The following is a 17,882-nucleotide window of genomic DNA, read 5'->3' on the forward strand; positions in this document are numbered from 1 at the left end:
GATCAGGCAATTGCCGATATTTTGCGAGTTTTTTCAAAACAACCTATTTCTCAACGGAATTTCGAGCAAGTCCGTATCCTTATAATTTAGAAAAGGCTAATTGCATTTTCAATCCAGGGATTGATGAAAGTTCCCTTCTTAGCGAACTTAAACTAGTTAAACCTAATTATTCTCCGGGGCCAGATGGTCTACCTGGATGTGTACTCAGGTTCTGTGCAAACGCATTATGTAAACCTGTTTTAAAATTGTTTCTATTGTCTGTCGAATCTTCCTCTTTTCCATCTATTTGGAGAGATTCGTACATCATTCCTCTGCATAAAAATTGCAAAAAGTCCGAAGCCTCTAACTACAATGGTATCTCAAAATTGTCCGCTATTCCGAAAGCTTTTGAGAAAATTATAACTTCTCAATTGCAACATTTTTGCAGCTCTATTATTTCGCCATCCCAACATGGGTTTGTGCAACGTAGGTATACAACCACTAACCTTTTAAAATTTACCTCTATAATTATCAAGGAGTTCAAAAATGCTGAACAAACTGATGTCATATACACTGACTTCAGCAAAGCCTTTGATTCCGTTAATCATACCCTATTGCTTTCTAAGCTGAGCGACATTGGGTTTCCACCCCTTTTCATTTCTTGGGTTTGAGAATATTTAACAAATAGAATACAGAGGGTACTTTTTAAGTCTTCTTTTTCCGATTCCATTCCTGTGACTTCTGATGAACCTCAAGGTAGTCATCTTGGCCCTCTGCTTTTCACATTATTCATTAACGATCTTCCATCAGTCATTGTTCATTCGCGTGTGCCTTTGTGTGCTGACGATGTTAAGCTTTGTCTTACTTATAAATATACAGATTCATTTAGTCGGCTACAAGCTGATCTTAAAAACTTTCAATCCTGGTGCCAGTTTCATCTACTAAATCTTAACACTACCAAATGTAAGGTAATGACTTTTTTCCGTAACTCTCCTCAACTGGTCACTTATGTTCTAAACAATAGCCCTCTAGAACGTCTAAATAATATGAATGATTTGGGCGTACTTATGGACCATAAGTTAAATTTTAACACCCATATTTCCACCACGGTCGCAAAGGCCATGAGTGTCCTGGGTTTCACTAAACGATGGTCAAAAGAATTTGATGACCGCTAAACAACTAAAGTTTTTTTTATTTCGCTTGTCCGTCCTATCTTAGAGTATGGATCTTGCATTTGGTCACCTCAATATGAGTCGCACTAGATTAGACTTGAATCCGTTCAGAAGCAGTTTTTGCTATTTGCTCTTCGTGGCTTAAGCTGGGATCGCAATGTCAATTTGGCTTCGTTTTCTAGTAGACTTCTCTTGATTAACCTTCCTTCCCTAACTAACCGTAGAATTATGCTTGGTGTCATTTTTATGCACAAGCTCCTAATTGGTGATATCGACTCGCCCGAGTTATTAGCTCAGGTAAATCTGTCGGAGTAGACATCCTTTGATACCTTTATCCCTTAGTCGTTGTTCTTCTAACTATGCCATATATGAACCTTTTAGGGTCCTCTGCTCTGATTACAACCTTCTATTCCCTGTAATCGGCTCAGGGTTTTCTATTAATATGCTTAAAACATCTATCCCATCCCATTTAGTTAATAGTATTATTTGTTTGTCTGTTTTTTATATTGTGTATTTGTCCACGCGATTCGTACCGTGCGATATACTGCTGCACCCCTCGGTCGTTCGGGTGGGAGGTGGGCAGTTATCTGTTTGGGCTCGCGCGTAGAAAAAAAAAAAAAGAATATATATACTTTATATGGTCGGAATTGCTTCCTTCTATGCGTTGCACACTTTTGACCAAAATTTACATCCTCTCTTTGCAAGGGTATAAAAATAAAGTAAGTAAGTCGTCTCGCCGACTTATGTATACCATAACCAATAAAGCAAATATTTTAATTTTATTAAACAAATGCATTTTCACACGCATTTTACAAGTATATCTTAGTATCTCGATAACTCAAGCAAACGAGCACCATACGTGGCCAGTCTTATGGAAAAACGGTCGTATGGAAAAAACGCATAACTCGACTATTTTTTATCCGATTTTGATCAAATTTTGCTGGTATTTAGTATCAAATTAAAGTGTGCCAAATTTGATTGAATAAGGTAGAAAAATACAGGAGATAATCGAGTTTGTTTAAATTGCGGGTTCGGAAAGGGGCGTGGGAAATTGAAACTTGAAACTTTACATACTTCACGAGTTTACATACCAAATGTCGGAGAAGCTTGCTTCTGCCTGTTACATACATTTTGGCGACTTTAATGTACCATTTCACCCTATGGGTGTATGGTATAAAAATGATAATAACAGTGAAAGGAAATGATGAAGGACAAAGAAACGTTTTAAGGATCAACACAGGGACCTTTCTAAGGATCCTGACAAGCTAAAGGGAAACAATAATATTTGACATTTTTTTATTTAGAAATATCATATTTTGAACTAATATGAAAGAGTATACAATATAAAAGAAGAATCGGCATCCGATGAGCCTGTTATCTGGCTTTGGCAATAACGTTCCTTCTGGTTCGTCTGCACCTGTTAGCGGACAAAAACCTAATTTCGTCCCGAACTCTCGTCTGAACTCTTTAGACTCTATGAAGATAGTTTTGTTGTATGTTGTATGCCAAATGAGCATATGCCCACAGTATTGTAGAGTATACAATATAACAAGTGGTCATATGCTCAACATTAAAGTAAGAGTAACATACCAACACTTTGTTGCTATGTTTATGCAACCATTCATAATAATAATATGATCCGCCACTTATGCGGACTGGCCGCTGAGCGTGGGATCGCTAGCGTAAGCACTTTTGACTATGTACCCTCTGTACATATATGCTAACACATACAAACATATATACTGCAACACACTCTCCCTCTCTCTGCCAGCGCCCTAAGCGGCAGAATGTATTCAATACATATAAGATGTATAGGCTAAAACTAGCATATGAAAAAACTGTCCAGACAATTCTGGATGACGGTTCGAACAGAACAGTTGCGTTTTATTTTAACATAAACGGATTTAACAAAAACTTAATGCGCACATAACATGGCGACCGTGACATGTGAAAAAAAAAGAAATAAATTAATTAACATTTCAACATAAACCAAAAAACACGAAAATAATTTGTGCAAATTGTGAAATGTATTTTGAATTAATTGCGAACCACTGTGCGCGCTATGATGAATGAAACAAAACAAAAAGAAAAATTAATCTAGATGCTGGAATTCATGCATTAATTGGAATTTAAAAACAATAATAAAAAAAAAATAATTTGAAACATTAATATAAAACCAATTAAATCAACAACAAGATACTGATGTCCACGGAACCCTCCTTCAAGACCGCTGTTCCTAACGAACAAAGGGATTTGCCGACGTTGCACGAGGCTTTGCAGGCAAATCCATTCGATGGACCACGGCCACTAACAATAGAGGAGTACAGGGCCCGGCAACAGAAGAGAATCCCCAAGAAGACGAAACGAGGCGGTGAGGTGAGACGCCTGCTCACCCAGAAAAGACTGCAGCAGGATTTGCTAAAGGCCAGCACCAACGAAGAAGACCGACAACGCTGCATAGAGCGTATTGAGGACATCAAAATTGAACTGCGCCAAAGAGCGCAGAAACGCAAGCGGGCCGCAGTAATGCGCAAGCCCTAACTTGCCATAGACTTAAAATCTAATAAGCAAACTGAGGCACGAAAGTGCAGGTTGCGCCTACTAACCACTATTAGGCTTTCTACTAAAAACACACGATTGGACAATTAATTGTTTAAATAAAAAATGTCAGCCAATCGTGTGTAACTAACACAACAATAACTTTTCCATGTCTCTGGCGCTGAGAATAAAACTCAGCAGCGTTAGAAAAATAGTTTCAAGAAAAATAATTAAAAAAAAAAAAAAAAAAACAAAACTTTAAATGAAAAATAAAAAAAAAAATTTTTTTTTATATATATATATATTCTTGAGTTAGTATTTTTTTTTTTTTTTTTCTATATGCACCCTAATGCGATTCCAAAAGACAGTAACATAGAAAAAGTTGACAATATGTTAGATCATGAATCTAAAGTAGCGGATTCAACCGCGAATGTCATAAATAATGTCGAAACTGTCTCGGTTGATTTGAAAATCATAACCTTAATGCTTGTAATAATTGTTATTCTTTTATTAACAAACGTTTTAACAAAACTATATAAGATGCACAATAAGTGCCTTAAGAAAAAATATTCCAGTAGGGCCGATAACCTAGATGTTGTTTAAGACGATAGACATAGTAGAAAAGTGTATAATAGAGAACCCAACTTTAGAATAAATTCTTTGATAATATTGAGTAAATATTACGAAGTTATAAAAATTGGTGATTTCGAAGACGAAAATATAGATACTTTTAATTGTGCAGCAAGCCCATTAATAATATGTAACAACAAAATAGAAAAGGGCATAGTAATGAGTACATTACCATGTGTAATGGTAAAAACAGTAGAAGAAAACCATGACATACTTGGTTCTACAACAATAATTTTGGTACGATTGCACCGCTGAATGTTGTAGACAAAATATGGAGTGGAGTACGATAGCACGAAAGATTAATGATCATAAAGATAAATTTGAAAAATCTTTTAAATGTATTAACTCAGATAAAGTCATAAGACCGGAAACTTTGATAAACCATGCTCAAATACTGATAACACAGTATAATAACATATTATCAATAGTAAACAAAGTTAATGAGAAATTAGCAAAAGAGCATAGGCATCAGTGTGAAAAACTGATAAAATCATTGAAAATAAGATTGAACAACATTAGTACTAGACGAAATATTGTAATAGTAATTCCAGAAGATCAAAGTCAGCCAGCTGAATTTGACGAAAGCCAATTAGCGGATTTGGACGAGTCCAAACCAATTATTGATACTGAAAGTGATATCGATAGTGACATCGAAACACTTGAAGAAAGTACAATGGCTAACCAAGTGGAATTAGACAGGCAATATGTTAGACAGGTTTCCACTTCAGTTCCTGAATTTGATGGTAAAAAGTTATTATTAAACAGATTCCTAACTGCATTACGCATTGTGGAAAGAACTAAGGGAGACCAAGAGGATATAGCAGTTGAGGTTATAAAATCAAAAATAACCGGCACAATCCTCTATAAAGTAGAAAATGAAACCACTATTGCAGGGATAATAAATAAGCTCAAAGAAAATGTAAAAGGAGAATCTCCTGACGTTTTAAAGGCAAAACTAATGAACATAAAACAAAAAGGCAAAACTGCTTCCCAGTATGCAACCGAAATGGATAATTTGCGGAAGCAACTGGAGGCAGCCTTTATTGATAACGGATTAGACCCAATCAATGCGGAAAAATTCTCTACAAGCGAGTCTGTTTCTGCAATGATTAAAAATTGCGAGCACGAAAAGCTCAAAGTAATATTAGAAGCTGGAAACTTTGTAACTTTCAATGATGTAATGGGTAAATATATCCATTGCAGCACGGAAATGACTGGAAGTGCAAATACAGTATTATTTCAACGAGGCCGCAATAATAGAGGAGGTAGTAACCATTACCAAAGAGGTAGAGGCAATGGCCGCGGAAACTACAACTCCAACTATAACAATTACAATAACAGAAACAACAATAGAGGTGGTCGAGGTAATGGCCGAGGTAGAAATAATTACTACCGAGGTAACAGCCAAAACAGATACAATAGCAATACCGAAAACAGTTATGTCCGAGTAGCCCAAGATGCTTCGGGAAACTCGCAGACACCTCCAGATACTCGAAATTAAAAAGTAAAATATATACTGTAAACTTAAGTCTCAATAATTTTGTATCATTTACAAATGTTCAGACAAATAAAATCATTACATTCCTAATTGATACAGGTGCAGATATTTCAATTATAAAAGAAAATTCCGATGTCTTTCATGACATACAATTCAATAAAATCATAGACATTCGAGGCATAGGTGAAGGAGTAATTAACTCCAAAGGACTAGCCTCAATTGAATTACAAACAGGGAAATACATTATTCCATATAAATTTCATTTACTACATTCAGATTTTGCAATCCCTTGCGATGGAATAATAGGACTAGATTTTATAAAGACTTTTAATTGCCAATTGGATTATAATACTTCGGAGGATTGGTTTATAATCAGACCTTCAAACCTAACGTATCCCATTAATGTACCGATAACATTTAGTTCTGGTAATAATTCAACCTTTCTGCCAGCGAGATCCCAAGTGATACGCAAAATAGATTTGTCTTCAGAAGAAGAAAGCATTTTCATCCCAAATCAAGAAATCAAGCATGGTGTTTATATTGCAAACACTATTGCCCAAACCAAAAATACTTTTGTCCGATTTTTAAATACGACAGATAAATGCCAACTAGTAGGCATTAATAAAATAAAATTCGAACCGCTCTCAAAATACGATGTGGTTCAAACTTCAAATAACAATAGAACAGAGTCTGTTATTAGTAAACTAAAGAAAAATTTTCCAATCATGTTCAAAAAGCAACTTATGGAAATATGCACCGAGTATAGTGATGTGTTCGGACTTGAAACCGAACCAATCACAACCAACAACTTTTATAAACAAAAATTGAGACTTAAGGACGAAGAGCCAGTATATGTAAAAAACTATCGATGTCCGCATAGCCAAACCGAAGAAATTAAAAAACAAGTAGAAAAGTTAATTGAACAAAATATTGTTGAACCATCGATTTCACCTTACAATAGCCCACTCTTATTGGTCCCAAAGAAATCTCTTCCGGACTCTAAAGAGAAAAAATGGCGATTAGTAATTGACTATCGCCAAATAAACAAAAAACTGCTATCAGATAAATTTCCACTCCCCAGAATTGACGATATTCTTGATCAACTGGGTAGAGCTAAATATTTTTCATGCCTTGACTTAATGTCAGGTTTCCACCAAATTGAACTTGAGGAAAGCTCAAGGAACATAACGTCTTTTTCAACAAACAATGGTTCATATCGCTTCACGAGATTACCATTTGGTCTAAAAATAGCACCTAATTCATTTCAGAGAATGATGACAATAGCATTCTCGGGTTTAGAGCCTTCACAAGCATTCCTTTATATGGATGATTTGATCGTTATTGGTTGTTCTGAACAACACATGCTTAAAAAACCTAACAGACGTTTTTACACTTTGTAGAAAACACAAATTGAAATTACATCCAGAAAAATGTTCATTTTTCATGCATGAGGTGACATTTTTAGGTCACAGATGCACCGACAAAGGAATCTTACCAGATGATACAAAATTCGATGTTATTAATAACTATCCAGTCCCTACGGACGCAGACAGTGCTAGAAGATTCGTTGCATTTTGCAATTATTATAGACGTTTCATAAAAAACTTCGCCGAATACTCACGGCATATAACAAGATTATGCAAAAAGAATGTCCCATTCGAATGGACAGCGGAATGTGAAAAGGCATTCCAGTATTTAAAAACACAACTTGTTAAACCAACCTTGTTACAGTACCCAGATTTTAGCAAAGAATTTTGTATAATCACAGATGCAAGCAAGCACGCATGTGGAGCAGTTTTAACTCAAAACTATAATGGACTCCAACTCCCAGTTGCATATGCATCAAGAGCATTCACTAAAGGTGAAAGCAATAAAAGTACAACTGAACAAGAGCTAGCAGCAATACATTGGGCAATTACACATTTCAGACCATATATATATGGCAAACATTTCACAGTAAAAACTGATCATCGCCCCTTAACATATTTATTCTCGATGATAAACCCAAGTTCAAAATTAACTCGCATGCGACTCGAATTAGAAGAATACGATTTTACAGTAGAATATCTGAGAGGAAAAGATAATTTCGTGGCAGACGCTCTGTCCAGAATTACAATAACTGATTTAATTGATATGAATAAAAAGTCCTGAAAGTCACTACCAGGCATCAAAGTAGACAACAAAATTTCTGCGCAGAAAACAAACAAGAACAATTGCCAAGGCAAAGTCTTGAAAAAGCTTCTAAGCCCAACGTATACGAAGTCATAACAAATGACGAGGTACGAAAAGTAGTGACCTTGCGAATGACAGATTCGAAATGTTTATTGAAACATGGAAAAAAAGTTATAGCGAGAATAAATGTTAGCGATTTATACTCCAATGGAATTTTAGACTTAGGTCAGTTTTTCCAAAGGCTTGAATGGCAAGCCGGTGTATATAATGTCAGCCAACTAAAAGTGGCACCGAGCGAAAAGATCTTTGAATCAATTTCGATAGATACTTTCAAACATATGGGCAACAAGAATTTAAAATCATTAAGAGTAGCGCTACTCAAGCCGGTGACCCAAATATACAATGAAAAAGAAAAAGAAGCTATATTGTCTACATTTCATGACGATCCAATTCAAGGAGGTCACACAGGCATAAATAAAACGATAACAAAAATAAAAAGACAATATTATTGGAAAAACATGACGAAACATGTAAAAGAGTACATTAATAAATGTCCAAAATGCCTGACGTCAAAAACGACGAAACACACGAGATCACCTATGATAATTACAGAAACTCCACAATATGCTTTCGACAGGGTGATAGTAGACACAATTGGTCCACTACCACGTTCGGAAAATGGGAATGAATACGCAATCACTTTAATATGTGATTTGACAAAGTATTTAGTAGCAATTCCTATTGCAAATAAAAGTGCAACAACTGTCGCAAAAGCCATATTCGAATCTTTTATTCTGAAGTACGGTCCAATGAAGACGTTCATTACGGACATGGGAACAGAATACAAAAATTCCATTATAACTGACTTGTGCAGATATCTAAAAATAGATAACATAACATCTACAGCACACCACCACCAGACATTAGGTACCGTTGAAAGAAGTCATAGGACATTCAACGAGTACATTCGTTCATATATTTCAGTAGATAAAACTGATTGGGACGTATGGTTACAGTATTTCGTGTATTGTTTTAACACGACACCATCTGTAACTCATAATTATTGTCCATATGAACTAGTATTTGGAAGACAGAATAACTTACCAATAGAACCTATATATAATATAGAAGATTATTCTAAGGAAGTTAAATTTAGACTAGAAAACGCGTATAAGAGAGCTCGAATACTTTTAGAAAAAAATAAAATTAAACAGAAAGAAATAAACGATAAGAAAGTATTAGATTTTAAACTAGAAATAGGAGACCAAGTTTATTTGAAAAACGAAACAGGTCACAAATTAGAATCTTCTTATATAGGACCATTTGAGGTCATTAATATAGAAAAGAATAACAATATAATTATAAGAAATAAGAAAAATAAGGAGCAAAAAGTTCATAAAGATAGACTAAAAAAGATAAATAAATAAAGAAAAAAAAAAAAGAGATAAGAATATATATATATATATATTGAAAAAAAAAAAAAAATTTTTTTTTTTTAATTACAAAAAAAAAAAGAAAACATTTTTATAAAAAAAAATTAAAATTAAAAATATACAACATAGTATTTAAGAAAAACAAATAAATAACTACATAATATTACGTTATTCTTTTAAAAAGGGAGGTGTTGTATGTTGTATGCCAAATGAGCATATGCCCACAGTATTGTAGAGTATACAATATAACAAGTGGTCATATGCTCAACATTAAAGTAAGAGTAACATACCAACACTTTGTTGCTATGTTTATGCAACCATTCATAATAATAATATGATCCGCCACTTATGCGGACTGGCCGCTGAGCGTGGGATCGCTAGCGTAAGCACTTTTGACTATGTACCCTCTGTACATATATGCTAACACATACAAACATATATACTGCAACACACTCTCCCTCTCTCTGCCAGCGCCCTAAGCGGCAGAATGTATTCAATACATATAAGATGTATAGGCTAAAACTAGCATATGAAAAAACTGTCCAGACAATTCTGGATGACGGTTCGAACAGAACAGTTGCGTTTTATTTTAACATAAACGGATTTAACAAAAACTTAATGCGCACATAACAGTTTAGCTTTTGACTTCCTTATTCTTGCCTTTATATGAATACCCGGCTGCGTATTGAGTTTTCGTGCTGTGTCTCTAGTTCAGCCATTAATTAGACTTGCACTGTCCGACATATCTTCCGCTTACCATCTATTTGACTTTTGGCTTTGTTAATCACACCGCTTTTATACAGGTTGGCATCCCCAGTTTTTTATTTGTCTGGATTCCCCAATATGTTTGTAGACGTACACAAAAGGTCCTCTCTTAGTCTTCATGAGTGTACACAACCAAAATTCTGTTACTTCATTAGTTCGTCCTATTTATTTGCATATGGTCACCTCAATATGACACAAACCAAAGTAAAATTGAACTAGTTCAAAAGCAATTTCTGTTTTTTCCTTTTCGCGGTCTAAATTGGGATCGTAATATCGATTTCCCATCCTATTCCAGTAGGCTTCTTTCAATCAATGTTCCTTTTCTTCTCTATATGTAACCTGTTGACCTAGCATAACTTTTATTCGTCTATCTTTAAAATACTGTATCTCTAACTATGCTTTCTATTAACCCTTGGAAGTCCTGTGCTCTGTTTACAATCTTTTTTACCCCGTAATCAGAAAAGAAAAGCTTCACTTATCTAACAACCTCTGTTCTATCACATTTCGCTCGTATTTAGCTGTAATTAATTATACTTGAATTTTTTTATTTGTCTGCGCGGTTCGTAGTTCCCGGATCGTCATCGGATAGCCGTACGTCGGTACGGCTACATCCCACGATTGGTCAGGCGCGAAGTTGAAAGTTCTACGCTTGTGCTTGCAAGGAACAGGTATCGTTACATTATATAAAAAAATGCAGAATAACGCTTGCACTTATTGGAACTATAGAACTCCTTGGGATGTTTATAGAATTGCCGTTTTAAACGCTGTTTATAAATCAGGACAAATAAATGTAATATTGCGTTTATCAACTGCACCTTTAAGTAAATTGATTAAAATGCATCCCTCCCCAAATATTGTTGTCAAATAAATAATATGCAGTTATTATACCGACTGTATAATAATTTTTCAAAAACTAAATAAATACAGTTAGTTTAATTTTTTTAACAAATCTAAAAAAAATACAATTTGACTAAGTGGTTTTATTATAAATCGTAAATAGATAGATCGTAAAAAATAGGGTCACGATTCAATTTTTTTTTACCTTTTGTCACAAAGCTCGGGAACGGACGGACTTAGATACTAGATATCTTCCCAACATTTGTAGCCCTTTTAATTCTAAGAAACTTTGCTAAAGAAAGTTTGTAAAAAGAAATGAATATTTTAGAAGTTAAAAGCCAATAAAAAAAGATCCTTATCGAAAAAATGGCAACTTTGATGAAAAACTTCAGCACAAAATGTTGTATGAAACCATCGTGATAACTTCAAAAAATTATGATGCTGTTCGATTCGCAGGACCCGAAATAGGGTGAAACCATAGAATTTTGCCATGTCTTTTTTTCGACTATCACAGTGGAATAAATGGATACCTAATCACAACCAATTGCTCGAGATTTCGAAGAAATTAAAACAACTCTACCTCTCATTCCTTTTTTTTTTCCCAATTTCTCGATAAGACATTGTCATGTCCTTATATCCCAATAGTTTTCCTCTTTCTTCGGTGGTCAGCGAATTTTTCCGACGAATAGTGCATTCCAGTCTATAGGAAATATGACTTTGTCAAAAAAAAATAATTCATTTGATGCAACACAATCGAACGTTCACGTCCTCCGTTCTTATTCAAGTGTAAATTTTTTTGTTCTCTTTTTGGGTTCTATCAATAGTCAATGAACGGTACTTTTAAACGATAGGTAATTAAAAGTCGTTAAAATAGAGACGGAACAGAAAAAACAAAGCAAAATGACTACAAGAGTGTTCCTATTCAAGTGGGTGGTAGTGTATAAGCTATTTAAATATGAAAACAATAAAAAATAAAACAAAGTAAGTCGACTCGCCGACTTGGGTATACCATACACCAGGTGAAAAAAATATTTCAAATTTCGAAAACCAATTGTATGTCTATTAAATTGTTTTAACATGCCATAGGCTATCTCGCTCACGGTCAATTCTGCCCTTATGGATCAGAAAGCAGAAGGCGATCGATTTTTTCTAAATTATGGAGGCGGAAATGGGCGTGGCAAAACATTAAAGTATAATGTTCGGGGGAGTGGAAGTGGGCGTGTCAAAATTTTTAAATAAACAATAACTGCGCGTCTATTAAGCTAGTTTACATACCAAATTTAATGTCGGTAGCTGTCACAGTTAAAAAAAAAAAATCAGTTTTATGTAAATTCCGGGGGCGCGCTAACTAAACGAGTATATAAACCAAATTTGATGTCTCTAGCTGTTCTACTTTTAAAGAAAAACAGCTTTATGTAAATTCAAGAGCAGTAAGAGGAGTCGAGTCCAAGCTGAATGGAGCACTCTATCGCACGGATTGATAGAAAAATTGGTGGAGAGTATGCCCAGGAGCAATAATAACGTGATTAAAGGCAAAGGCTTTTTGACTAGTATTAAAAAAATTCCTTAACCTATAAGTTTTGTTATACGAGCAAAAGTGGATACATGCTCATTTTTAAGTTTTTTCAGGATTATTTGAGCTAAAGAAAGGATAATAAAAAAAATTCTTGTTTTTCGATTTATATATTATTAATGCATTTTTCTTGAAAATTTGGAATCAATTAATGCATTTTTGTTGGTTTTACAGTCATTCAAAGTCACAGTATCAAAACATGTATCCACATGTGCTCGCCACTGTATATACATTTACATACTACACGAGTATATGTACATACCAAATTTGATTTTATTTTATAGCCGAGATCTGCTGGTTCATACAGACGTACGGACGGATGGACGAACGACGTGGCTAGATCGACTCGGCTGTTGATCCTGATCAAGAATATAAATACTTTATAGGGTCGGAGATGCTTCCTTCTGCCTGTTACATACACTTGTTGACATGTTCTGATCAACCTTGATCAAAACTTTTAACTACAATTTGACCATAATTTAAAGAAGAGAAAATTATTGCATAATAAAAGGTATAAACCATATTGACTTAAAGTTGATAGATCATTTTTAAATCAAACACAAAATTAGCTCCTTCTCCAGCTATAAAGATAGGTTATCCTGATAATAATAATACTTTCATAGAACGAAGCTTCTCCGCCCATACAAAGTATATATATTCTTGATCAGCACGACGAGTTTAAATAGCCATGTCCGTCCGTCCGTCCGTCTGGATCAACACAAACTCCTCCTAGTATCGAACAGTGACTTTTCTCAATGACTTCGTTATTTTCTGTGCTATCAGTCAGCCCCGGCCCTCTGGTTATTTTTTAGATCCTGTATCGTAATGCGGGATAATGCATCAGCAACAAAATTACCTTTTCCCTTCAGATATTCTACTGTGAACTCATATTCTTCTAGATCAAGTCTCAATAGAGAATAAACATGTTAGTGGTCTATGGCCTGTTTTGACTCTGAAGTGTTTGCCATATATAGTATATATGGGCGGATGTGTGTAATAGACCAGGTAGTTCTTGTTCAGTAGTGCTTTTATTACTTTCACCTTTAGTGAATGAACTGGAAGCGTATGCTACTGGTAACTGCTTATCACCATAAGTTTGCGTCAAAGCTGCTTCACATGCATATTTGCTAGAATCTGTTATTTTACAAAATTCGTTGCTAAATTCTGTATACTGCATCAGTGGGGGTTCTATTAAAGCTTTTTTCAGATACTCAAATCCTTTTTGGCATTCTTCAGACCAAACAAAATCTACGTTTTTCTTACATAGTCGTGTTATCGGACGTGAATGTTTTGCACTCGGTCAGTAACCCAGGTAGTACGCACGAGTTGTGCTCGAGTTCGAACTCCGACATAGGTGGAGTTTCCCCCCGATGAAGCAATACTGCAACAAAGTAGACAAAAGAATATCTGGCCAGAAAATAAAAATGAAAATACAATTAGGCACGTACCTAAGGATGTTTCTAAGACCAAAATAAATGAAGTACTCTGCAATGAAGAAGTACGAAAAGTAGTGACCTTGTGTATAACACATAATTTATGTTATGGTAATGAATACGCAGTTACTCTAATATGTGACTTGATAAATACTAAATAATACCAATAAAAGCCCTTCAACAATCTCAAAAGCTATATTTGAATCCTTTATTCTGAAGTACGGTCCAACGAAGACGTTCAATACGGACATGGGAACAGAATACAAAAATTCAATAGTAAATGACTTGTGCAAATATTTAAAAATAGACAACATTACGTCTACTGCACACCACCACCAGACCTTAGCTACCGTTGAAAGAAGTCATAGGAGATTCAATGAGTAAATTCGTTCATATATATCAGTAGATAAAACTGATTGGGATATATGTTTACAATATTTTGTGTACTGTTTTAACACAAGTCCATCAATAACACATAAATACTGCTCCTATGAACTTGTATTTGGTAGACAAAGTAATTTACCAATCCATTTTAATAGCATAAATAGTATAGAACCTTTATAGAACAAAGATGATTATGCTAAAGAAGTTAAGTTTAGATTAGAACTAGCATACAATAGAGCTAGAATAATGTTAGAAGAAAATAAAAAAAAACAGAAAAACTTTTATGATAATAAATCAGTAGATTTTAAAATAGAAATAGGAGATAAAGTTTTCTTAAAAAACGAAACTTGTCATAAGCTTGATTCAGCCTATTAAGGACCATTTGAAGTTATAGAAATATCTTAAAATAACAACATAAAAATTAGAAACAGTAAAAAAAAGATACTAACAGTACAGTACAGTACAGTACAAGGATAGAAAAATCTTCAAAAATAATTAGAAAAAAAGGATATAATTTTATAGGTAAGAAAAAAAAAGGAAAAAAAAAATAAACAGAAATATAGGAAAGAGAAAGTTTGTTACTGCTGGTGGCTTGTGCATTTGGGTGTAGGGAACATTACTTTCGGGACTAGCCAGTGGGCCATTGCATCGAGGGCACCGAAATTCCCTACTTACCCTACCCTAGCCCTCTCGAGTTCTAGCTTGCGAAGCTCAGCTGCTGTAGACGCCGCATAGTCGCTGCATGCTCTCCAGTTAGATTCGTTTTCTAGCATAATCGAAATTAGAGTGCCCGCGTTAATAGATGTACCCAGCTGTGTTCCCAGCCGAGTCCGCTGCTCCGCAAATCGGCCACACGTCAATAGTGCATGGCTAGCATCCTCCTCAATGTCTTCGGTGCACCAAGTGCATAGCGCACTATTGTCGATCTTAAAACTATGCAGATAGCTGCGAAAGCAGCCGTGCCCGCTTAAGAATTGTGTCATCGGGAACGACACTTGGCCATGGTTCCTCTCTATCCAGCCTCTTATATTTGGAATTAGCGAGTGAGTCCATCTTCCATTCAATGCCTCATCCCACCTCCTTTGCCATCTATCAATCGTGCGCTGCCTCCCCTCTGTGCGAGCGACCCTTCTAGTTGCGTTGTTGCTGCGTACTGCCAAGAACACTTCCTGATCCTCTAGGGCTAGTAGATCAATTGGTGGCAAGCCCGCAATTACCAGTGCTGCCTCCATGGATACCGTCCTGAATGCACAGCAGACTCGTAGGGCACTCAGTCGATATGTCGCTGCCAATCCTCTGGTGTAGCTAGGTGTTGCTGCTGCTCTGGCCCATATGGGCGAGGCATATAAAATAACGGATTTAAGAACCTTTTCCATTGTTTGGGGCCCCTGGAGTTGAGCATGATGCGTAAAAGTGCCGTGCAAGTGCCTGCAGCCTTTGTGTTAGTCATCGCCAAATGTTCCCTGAAACTTAGCCTGGTATCAATTATTACACCAAGGTAGCGCAATGCTCGCTTAGACGCAACCGTTTCATCCACAATTTTGATTGATGCTGTCTCCACTTTTTTTCTGGTGCTGACTAGCACCGCCTCCGTTTTTTGCGCCGCCAGCTCCAACCTCATTCTGTCCAGCCAGCTTTTGACTATCAACACTGCCTCATTGCAGTTAGTTTCTGCCAGGCTCAGATGCTTCGCCACTACCACCAGTGCAATGTCGTCGGCGAAGCCCACCATCGTGCATCCTGCCGGTAGCGTCGAACGAAGAATGCCGTCATACATTACATTCCATAATGTCGGCCCTAATACCGAGCCCTGAGGGACTCCGGCTGAGATGTGATGCGTTCAAAGCCCGTCATCGGTATTGTACAGGAGAGTCCGGTTGCTGAGATAGCCCCGTATGATACGTGTTAGGTACATGGGCACTCCAAAGCCTTCCAATGCAGATAGAATTTTATTCCAGCGGGCAGAATTAAAAGCATTTTTGACGTCAAGTGTGACTATCATGCAATACTCCTTGTCTCCGCCTTTCCATCTCGTGCCTTCAATTGCATTTGCCGCTATGTCTACAACTGTTTTTATGGCATCGACAGTCGAGCGTGCTCTGAGAAACCCGAACTGAAGCGGAGCCAAGTCCCCCACCTCTCTTATGGCCACTTCCAGTCTGTTGCAGATGACTCTTTCAAACACTTTGCCTAGGTTGTCGAGCAGGCAAATGGGCCTATATGCTTGGGAATAAGGACCAGTTTCTGAATTTTCCATCTGCTTGGGAAAATGCCTGACCTCATGCATAGGTTAAAGAGTTCTACGAACGCCTCGGGCTGCAGGGACACCGCTAGCTTAGTGGCGCGGCTTGGTATACCATCTGGGCCTGGCGCTTTGTCGTCTGCGATACTCCTTGCAGCATCAATTACCTCTCTCACGGTAATTTCTGCCTCATATTCTGCTGGTGTCGCCGATGGATCTTGCGTTTCTGCTGGGTCATGCACTGCAGGGAAAAGGCTGGATACGATGCGGCGAAGTTTCTCAGAATCTGTCGGAGCTTGCTGCTTGTGCCCGTGAAGCTTTTTTACAATCGTATTATATGCCTTTCCCCAAGGATCTGTGTCGGCCGTGTCACAAAGTTCGAGAAATAGCGTACGCTTGCTGTCTTTGATTGCTTTTTTGAGTATTTTTCTCTTAGCCTTATACTGCTGCCTCAGTGTTTCCGCATTATCGCTGCCTCCTGACCGAGAATATTGGCGACGCGCTATGTGGCAGTCTCTTCTAGCTGCGGCGATATCGTATCCACCAGTACACGGGTGTGTGGTGTCGCCGATATGTGCCTCGTCTTGCCATACTCCTGTTGCATGCTTCTGTGAGGCAAGTTGTCACCGCCTCTGCTGCAGTCTCCGGGTCATTTGTGGTGTTAATGACCAGCGATTCGGCGAATAGCTGCGGGTTTAGCGTCTCCGCTTTGTACCCTTTGCACAAGTTGCGCGTAGTTGCTGCTCTGTTGATATTGGCTCCTATGTCGCACAAAATGCCTTCATGGTCACTGCCGGTGTAGTGGTTGCTGATCCTCCATTTTATACTGTTGAACAGCCCGCTGCTGGCAAATGTCAGGTCAATTATCGACGCTGCACCACCCCTGTTGAATGTGTGTTGCGATCCCTCGTTGAGCAGAACCACATCGAGGGATGCTAACGCCTCAAGAACGGCTCTTCCCCTCCAGTTTGTGTTGCGCATCCCCAATCCACAGACCAGGCGTTAAAATCGCCTGCTATGACCACCTTTTCGTGGCCTCTGGCGTCGTCAATTAGGGCATCTAGAATGCTATAATAATCATCGGCAGTTAGGCTGGGGGGCCAAGTAACAGCTATATATTCGTACGCCAGATATCTCTGCTCTTACGAATCCAACAGCTGCGTGATTATTTTCCGATAGACATGGCGAACTTTCACATGCCCAAATTGCTGATCCTCCATCCAGCG

The sequence above is a fragment of the Drosophila tropicalis genome, unplaced genomic scaffold, assembly GCF_018151085.1.
Source record: "Drosophila tropicalis isolate 14030-0801.00 unplaced genomic scaffold, ASM1815108v1 contig_573, whole genome shotgun sequence".
Lineage (NCBI taxonomy): Eukaryota > Metazoa > Arthropoda > Insecta > Diptera > Drosophilidae > Drosophila > Drosophila tropicalis.